At 40.3% G+C, this 8,267-nt stretch overlaps 2 non-coding genes across 2 annotated transcripts; one reads left to right on the top strand and one right to left on the bottom strand.

The window, feature by feature from the left end:
- Positions 1–5,723: 5,723 nt before the first annotated feature.
- TRNAW-CCA (transfer RNA tryptophan (anticodon CCA)) lies at positions 5,724–5,795 on the bottom strand. Its single transcript has one exon. It is a non-coding gene; the product is annotated as a tRNA-Trp (tRNA).
- A 1,548-nt stretch (positions 5,796–7,343) lies between these two features.
- LOC133234848 (U6 spliceosomal RNA) lies at positions 7,344–7,450 on the top strand. The gene has a single exon (XR_009732340.1). It is a non-coding gene; the product is annotated as a U6 spliceosomal RNA (small nuclear RNA).
- The last annotated feature ends 817 nt before the right edge of the window (positions 7,451–8,267 follow it).

Here is an 8,267-nt window from a genome sequence, read left to right on the forward strand (position 1 = left end):
GTTCTCTCTGTCTGTGTCTCTGTGTCTGTGTTTGCTGCCCTGCAAGCAGGTTCAGCAGTTCTGTCTTTCTACATTGCATATATATATATAATATACAATATTTGTTTTTCTCTTTCTTACTTCACTCTGTATAACAATCTCAAGGTTCATCCGTCTCACTAGGACTGACTCAAATGTGTTCTTTTTTATGGCTGGGAATATGTGTCTTTTTTGGTTACTGTAGCTTTGTAGTATAATCCAAAGTCAGGGTGTGCGACTCTTCCAGTTGTAGTCTTTCTCTAGATTGTTTTGGCTATCTGAGGTCTTCTGTGTTTTCATATAAATTTTAACACATTATTGATTATGGATTGGGGGATTTTTGCAGAAACTACTGCCTGTGGCTGGCAATTTGTTATGTGAATGAATATTGAAACACCTACCTTTGAATAAATATCAGTAACTTTTCTTGCACATAATGTGTTTATTTGAAACTTTTTACATGTCTTACTGAAGCATTCTAATATTTCATTAGAGTGTGATAGACATTATGGCAGGCACATCTGCTTAAGGGAACAGAACGTGTATTACGAATACACTCTGTTTCACTGTGTTTTCCTCTGGCACATACTGTCTGGCACCATTTTTTTAAAACTCTTGTGGGTATTATTTCCTCTAGCGTGTGTTCTTTTACTTTACCTGATGGTCAAGGCAGATCTTATTGTGGTGAGCTCTTGTGGTGGGCTCTTTTAGAAATGAGAAATTTCACAATGTGTCATTTGTGAAAATTTTACAGTAATAAACTTGCACTTATACACAGGGTTGGAACAAAAGCCTAATGGAGCAAAATGTGAATGATAGCAACAATCATAAGTTGTATAATGAACCCCTGATCACTTTTAAGCTCTAAAACTTCTCATGGTGATATTGTGTCACTCTCTACAAACATATTGGTATGTCTCTGGTCAATAATGTAAAAGTAACAGAAAATGTATTAATATGTCTCTGGTCAATGATGTGTTAAAATTATTCTACTTTTGGGGAAAATGCCATTGGTAATTTGATAGGTATTGCTTTGAATCTGTAGATTGCCTTGGGTAGTATAATCATTTTAACAACCCTAATTCTTTCAATCCAAGAATATAGTATATCTTTTCATCTATTTGTGTCTTTGATTTTTTTCATCAGTGTTCTTGGAGGTTCTTGATGTTCTACCACAGTGTTCTATGGTTCTTGGAGGATAGATCTTTTGGCTCCTTCAGTTCAGTTGCTCGGTTGTGTCTGACTCTTTGCGACCCTATGGACTACAGCAGGCCAGGCTTCCCTGTCCATCTCCGACTCCTGGAGCTTGCTCAAACTCATGTCCATCTAGTTGGTGGTGCCATCCAACCATCTCATCCTCTGTCATCCCCTTATCCTCCTGGTCTCAATCTTTCCCAGCATCATGGTCTTTGCCAGTGAGTCAGTTCTTCATATCAGGTGGCCAAAGTACTGGATTTTAAGCTTCAGCATCATTCCCTCAAAAGAAATCCCAGGGCTGATCTCCTTCAGAATGGACTGGTTGGATCTCCTTGCAGTCCAAGGGACTCTCAAGAGTCTTCTCCAACACCACAGTTCAAAAGCATCAATTCTACAGTGCTCAGCTTTCTTTATAGTCCAACTCTCACATCCATATGGTCCAACTAGCCCATCCAAATCCATTTGGCTCCTTAAAATGAAAGTGAAGTCGCTCAGTCATGTCTGACTCTTTGCGGCTCCATGGACTGTAGCCTACCAGGCTCCCCTGTCCATGGGATTTTCCAGGCAAGAATACTGGAGTGGGTTGCCATTTCCTATTATTTTCTTAATTTATCTTTCTGGTATTTTGTCAGTGTATAGAAATACAACAGATTTCTATATATTAATTTTGTATCCTGCAACTTTACCAAATTTGTTAATGAGTTCTGGTGGCATCTTTAGGAATTTTTATGTGTAGTATCATGTCATCTGCAAACAGTGAGTTTTATTTCTTCCTTTCTAATTTGAATTCCTTTTCTTTCTTCTTTGATTGGCATAGTTCTTTTTTATACTTACAGCCCAACCCTTTCCAGAATTCATGTCTGTTGCCCATACAATTTTTGTACCTTTCCTATCTATCTATGCACATTACATTTCTTAACATAAGCATGCAAGTGCATGCAACTTTGGCCTCATGTTGGCATCTTGGGAGTCTTTAAATATTTATATGTGTGTCTCACCACAGATTCTGTTTACTTCGCCTGGGGTATAGTGGTAGCATGAGAAGTGATTTTAAATCACTCCAGTTGGTGTTAACTGTAACTAAGGATGAAGAGTACTGATCTGTCGCATATTTTGATGAAAGATGACTGGTGTGACTGGATTCCTTATAACTTACAGACGCTGAAGTTCTCAAAGGGACATAAGCTCACAAGAGGAAGGATTTGAAAAAGCTCACCCTGGTAGCATACAGTGTTTCCCCCCAATATTTGTGACATTTCTTGGCAGATATTCGCTTTCTACACCATGTAGCTGGTCACCTGTGTTGTTGTCACCTTGTTCCAAACTCACTCTTCTGTATGTCGTTTCAGCAAGTAGTAGCTCTTTCATCTCTCTTGTAACAATATCTTTAGGTCTTTACTTCAAAACCGTACTTCTCTGTCAGTTGTCTTGACCCTCTGTCTTTGCCTGGCCTGTGTCCAGTAAGCGGGTATCCACCTCTCCTTTAAAGATTTTGCACATAGATTTTGAGGCAGTGACCTGGGGCTCTCTGAAAATCTGTCCAGTAACTAGTTTAATTCACTCAGCCTTTTGCCACTAAACTAAATCATTGAGTAGCTTCACTGACCAGGACCTCAATACTGCAGAAGAGAATGCCTCGGATAGAGCCATACAACCAATAAGGAGAGACACTGCCCATTCAAATTCATTACATTAGGATTTTGATTCCCTGGTTATGATGAAATGAAATAAAGTGCATTGAGTCGGAACTGGTCTGGAACATGAAGAGGATGTATGTCTGTTTCTGAAAACCTAGGTAATGCAAAACCCCTGGGAATTTGTCAAGATGATTATGATCGTTAATTTTATGGTAATTGACCATGGTACCCAGATATTTGGTCAAACATTATCCTGGATATTTCCATGAAAAAGATATTTCTTGTTTTTCCTCTGCTGAGATTAATATTTAAATCAGTGGTCTTTGAGTAAAGCAGACTATCCTTCATATGTGGGTAAGCACTTTTTTACTATGGTAAGAAAACAATAAGTGGTGATATTATTAAAAAAAAAAAAACTTTATCCAATTAATTAAAGACCTTAATAGAACAAAGACTCATCTCCCCTGAACAAGAAGGAATCCTGTCAGCAGACTGTCTTTGTACTCAAGCTGCAACTCTTCTGAGTTTCCAGACTTCTGGCCTATTGTGGAGTTACCACACCTCTACAGTTCTTTGAGCCAATTCCTAAAAATCTCTCTTTCTCTCAAAATCCAAAGCCAAAACAAATATAAACAAAAGAAGTCTTTTGGGGGAGCCTTCACAGGAAGAAATGAAAAACTATTAAAAACAAAGTATTGGAAGGAAAAATGAATACCCCACTTTTGATGAAATCTGTAACATCTCTGTGAAATGCAAAGTACAACCCATGTGCAACAAAGCTAACCCACTTGCCTGGTCTCCCTTTGAATGAGGGTGCTCCATTGTACTCAGTAACCCCACAAACCAGGGTTACCTTTCTGGCTCCGGTCTCCAAAACAAGTAAAACTGAGGGCGTTTCCTTTAAGTTACTGACTTCCCAATGAAGTCCACTTTATCCCTGACTTTTACAGTATTTATACGTGACAACCCTTTCTGATATGACTGATAATCAGGTGAGAAAACTTCCTCATCATGAAGAGACTATCTTTGATCTTGTAAACTTGATAACCTTATAAATTTTTCCCCTTTAAATGCCCATTTATTTACTTGAATCTGGTCAGCTAGTTTTTCTAATGCTTGGATCACTGTAAACATTTTTGTACCAGTGAGCTTATTTTCTTTTCTCGGTGTTCTTCATCTGAGCGTTTCTTTCATGTTCATTACTGAACTTGATCTCTATTTCTGAAAAATCACCACCCTGTTTTATGTTAAACTGGTTAAAATGAGACAAACATGTAATTTTAGATCTCATAAAATACTAAAAGATATCTTACTACTTTGTTAGCTGATGAAGTGATGATGAAGCCCTTTCTGGTCTCAAGAAAAAGGGAGCTATATTTTTTATTGCTAATGATTTGCTTTAAAAGTATATTGGACCATTGGAAGAATAAGGCAAGAACAGAGTAAGAAGAATTATATTAGAGGAGAAATGCAAGAGGAAAAGTGAAAGAGGAGAGTGAAAAAATTGGCTTAAAGCTCAACATTCAGAAAACGAAGATCATGGCATCTGGTCCCACCACTTCATGGCAAAGAGATAGGGAAACAGTGGAAGAAGTGACAGACTTTATTTTTGGGGGGCTCCAAAATCACTGCAGATGGTGACTGCAGCCATGAAATTAAAAGATGCTTGTTCCTTGGAAGAAAAGTTATGACCAATCTAGACAGCATATTAAAAAGCAGAGACATTACCTTGCCAACAAAGTAATAGTTTTGTTGTCCGTCTAGTCAAAACTGGTTTTTCCAGTAGTCATGTATGGACTTGAGAGCTGGACTATAAAGAAAAGCTGAGAGCCAAAGAACTGATGCTTTTGAACTGTGGGGTTGGAGAAGACTCATGAGAGTCCCTTGGACTGCAAGGAGATCTAACCAGTCCATCCTAAAGGAAATCAGTCCTGAATATTCATTGGAAGGACTGATGCTGAAGCTGAAACTCCAATACTCTGGCCACCTGATGGGAAGAACTGACTCATTTGAAAAGACCCTGATGCTGGGAAAGGTTGAAGGCAGGAGGAGAAAGGGACAACAGAGGATGAGATGGTTGGATGGCATCACCGACTCAATGGACATGAATTTGAGTAAACTCCAGGAGTTGGTAATGGACAGGGAGGCCTGGCATGCTGGAATCCATGGGGTTGCAAAGAGTCAGACACGACTAAGCAACTGAACTGAACTGACAAGAGGAAATGGGCTTTCCTGGTAGCTGAGCTGGTAAAGAATCTTCCTGTAATGCAGGAGACCCCAGTTTGATGCCTGGGTCAGGAAGATCCCCTAGAGAAGGGATAGGTTACCCACTGTAGTTTTCTTGGGCTTCCCTGGTGGTTCAGACAGAAAAGAATCTGCCCACAATGTGGGAGACGTGGGTTCAATCCCTGGGTTGGGAAGATCCCCTGGAGGAGGGCATGGCAACCCTCTCCGGTATTCTTGCCTGGAGAATCCCATGAACAGAGGAGCCTGGCGGGCTGCAGTCCATGGGGTCACAAAGAATCGGACACAACTGAGCGACTAAGCATAGCCCAGCACAAGGGGAAACAGAGCTTATGGAGGAGATAAGGGGAGGAAATTTAAAATGTATTCTGAAGCAAAGAGAAGAGCAGGAGAAACATTTTTGCCTTTGGGAAAGAAGAAAGTTGATTACAAAACAAGAATCCTAGTGGCCTGAGAGCTGATATTCAGAAGTTGGCTTGAAAAGCATCTTAAGGTTGAAAGTGAAGTTGCTCAGTCGTGTCCGACTCTTTGTGACCCCATGGGCTGTAGCCTACCAGGCTTCTCTGTCCATGGGATTTTCCAGGCAAGAATACTGGAGTTGGTTACCATTTCCTTCTCCAGGGGATCTTCCCAACCCAGGGATTGAACCCAGGTCTCCTGCATTGGAGGCAGACGCTTTAACCTCTGAGCCACCAGGGAAGCCCAATCTTAAGGTTAGGTCTTCTAAAAGCAGAACCTGAGAAGGGGATTCTTACACAAATGATATTAATGAGGGAGACCTTGCACGCGAAGCATGTAAGGAAGTGAGGGAAGCAGAATAGGGGAGAGGAAGCCAAGCAAGTATGTGGGTTTAGATGAAATATAGCCTCAGATGATAGAAATGAACCTTGGAGTTTGTTGTGGCCAGAAATAACACATCCACCTCTGGCTGTGAGATATTGAGGGTGCTCTGTTTCCTCCCAGACAGCTCTATTAGTATCCAGCAGCCACAGCCCAGACCTAGGAAAGGGATCTCTTTGTGACACCAGCAGAATCTGTTATAAGAGGAGAGAGAGCTTGCTCCTGGGGAAGCGTCAAATGGGTGAACCTGGATGGACCTGCAGTGAGAGACATCAGACAAGTGTGTAGGACTGCATGGAAGCTAGGTCTTCCTTTGCAGGCCACTCAGCTTTTACCTGATGTACCTCCTGTTCTCTGCATCAAGGACCTCTTTCAGTTGTTGCTCCCATACTGTCTGGTAGGACTGCATTCAGTTGCATTTAGAGCTTTGCCTGTTGGTGAACCAGCAGGACACATAGTCTCTCCCATAAGAGTAGGCTCAGTTCTCATCACGTTGCCCCGTTGTTGATTTTCTTTAATGTCTAAGAGAAATGGGCAATTGATAACTTATGCTTGTAAGTGGGAGAAGGGGTGCTGAATTAAAGGAGCTCAGATGACCTTGGCATTGGAGAATGATTGACATCTACCTTCGGTTATTAACAGCTGGTCACGCAGCTTACTCTTCTAGAAATGCAGTGCCTCTAGTAAACAGAGTGGGAGAACATGGCTTATGCTTGAGGCCCTAGGAGGTCTCATTTTCTCACATTTAATTTAAATCCTAGAGCCCACACACTGGGATTTATTGCTTAGAATGTCAGATACTTAAAACTAGGTTGAAGAAGAGATGCTAATAAGTTTGCTAAGCAGCTTCAGGCTGCTAACAGCAGGCCTGTCTCACCACCCCTCACAGATGGAATAGGAGAAGATATCTATCTTCCACCACTGCTGAGAAGGGAGACGGGCTTAGATGAAGCTTTCTCCTCCCAGTGGACCAATACACAAATGGGAGGAGAGGGAGACAAAGTCATTTCCTACTCTGGTCATGGGGTAATGTAACAAATACAACTCAATGACATGCTGATGGTAATTAGGTTTCTCTTTTTCTAGGATGTTAGTAAAGATGGCAAGACAATCTTGGAAATAGAGTTCACACACACTGATTGGTAGGGAATCTATTTTCTGATCTTGGTTTTGTCTTCACCTGACTTTAAGGAAGTCACTAGACTTGTTCATGCTTCTGCTGCTCCATCATATCTTTGTGACCATTTGCTCATGTCTTTCTAAAGAAGGTATCAGATATAACTATTTTACAGTTCAATTGTTTTGCCAATGAGAAATGAGCTTGGGGTAGGCTCAGAACAAACCATTCTGATGGCACCAGTCAAGATATTGTCATAATATAAAGCTGCCATTAGAAACAGTGAGACAGTGCTCGCTTCGGCAGCACATATACTAAAATTGGAACGATACAGAGAAGATTAGCATGGCCTCTGCGCAAGGATGACACGCAAATTCGTGAAGCGTTCCATATTTTTTTTAAACGATACAATAGACCAGTTAGACCTAATTGATATCTATAGGTCATTTCATCCCAAAACAATGAATTTCACCTTTTTCTCAAGCGCACATGGAACCTTCTCCAGGATAGATCACATCCTGGGCCATAAAGCTAACCTTGGTAAATTCAAAAAAATAGAAATCATTCCAAGCATTTTTTCTGACCACAATGCAGTAAGATTAGATCTCAATTACAGGAGAAAAACTATTAAAAATTCCAACATATGGAGGCTGAACAACACGCTGCTGAATAACCAACAAATCACAGAAGAAATCAAAAAAGAAATCAAAATTTGCATAGAAACGAATGAAAATGAAAACACAACAACCCAAAACCTGTGGGACACGGTAAAAGCAGTCCTAAGGGGAAAGTTCATAGCAATACAGGCACACCTCAAGAAACAAGAAAACAGTCAAATAAATAACCTAACTCTACACCTAAGGCAACTAGAAAAGGAAGAAATGAAGAACCCCAGGGTTAGTAGAAGGAAAGAAATCTTAAAAATTAGAGCAGAAATAAATGCAAAAGAAACAAAAGAGACCATAGCAAAAATCAACAAAACCAAAAGCTGGTTCTTTGAAAGGATAAATAAAATTGACAAACCATTAGCCAGACTCATCAAGAAACAAAGGGAGAAAAATCAAATCAATAAAATTAGAAACGAAAATGGAGAGATCACAACAGACAACACAGAAATACAAAGGATCATAAGAGACTACTATCAACAATTATATGCCACTAAAATGGACAACGTGGAAGAAATGGACAAATTCTTAGAAAAGTACAACTTTCCA

The sequence above is a fragment of the Bos javanicus genome, chromosome 21 (genome assembly GCF_032452875.1).
Source record: "Bos javanicus breed banteng chromosome 21, ARS-OSU_banteng_1.0, whole genome shotgun sequence".
Taxonomy (NCBI): domain Eukaryota; kingdom Metazoa; phylum Chordata; class Mammalia; order Artiodactyla; family Bovidae; genus Bos; species Bos javanicus.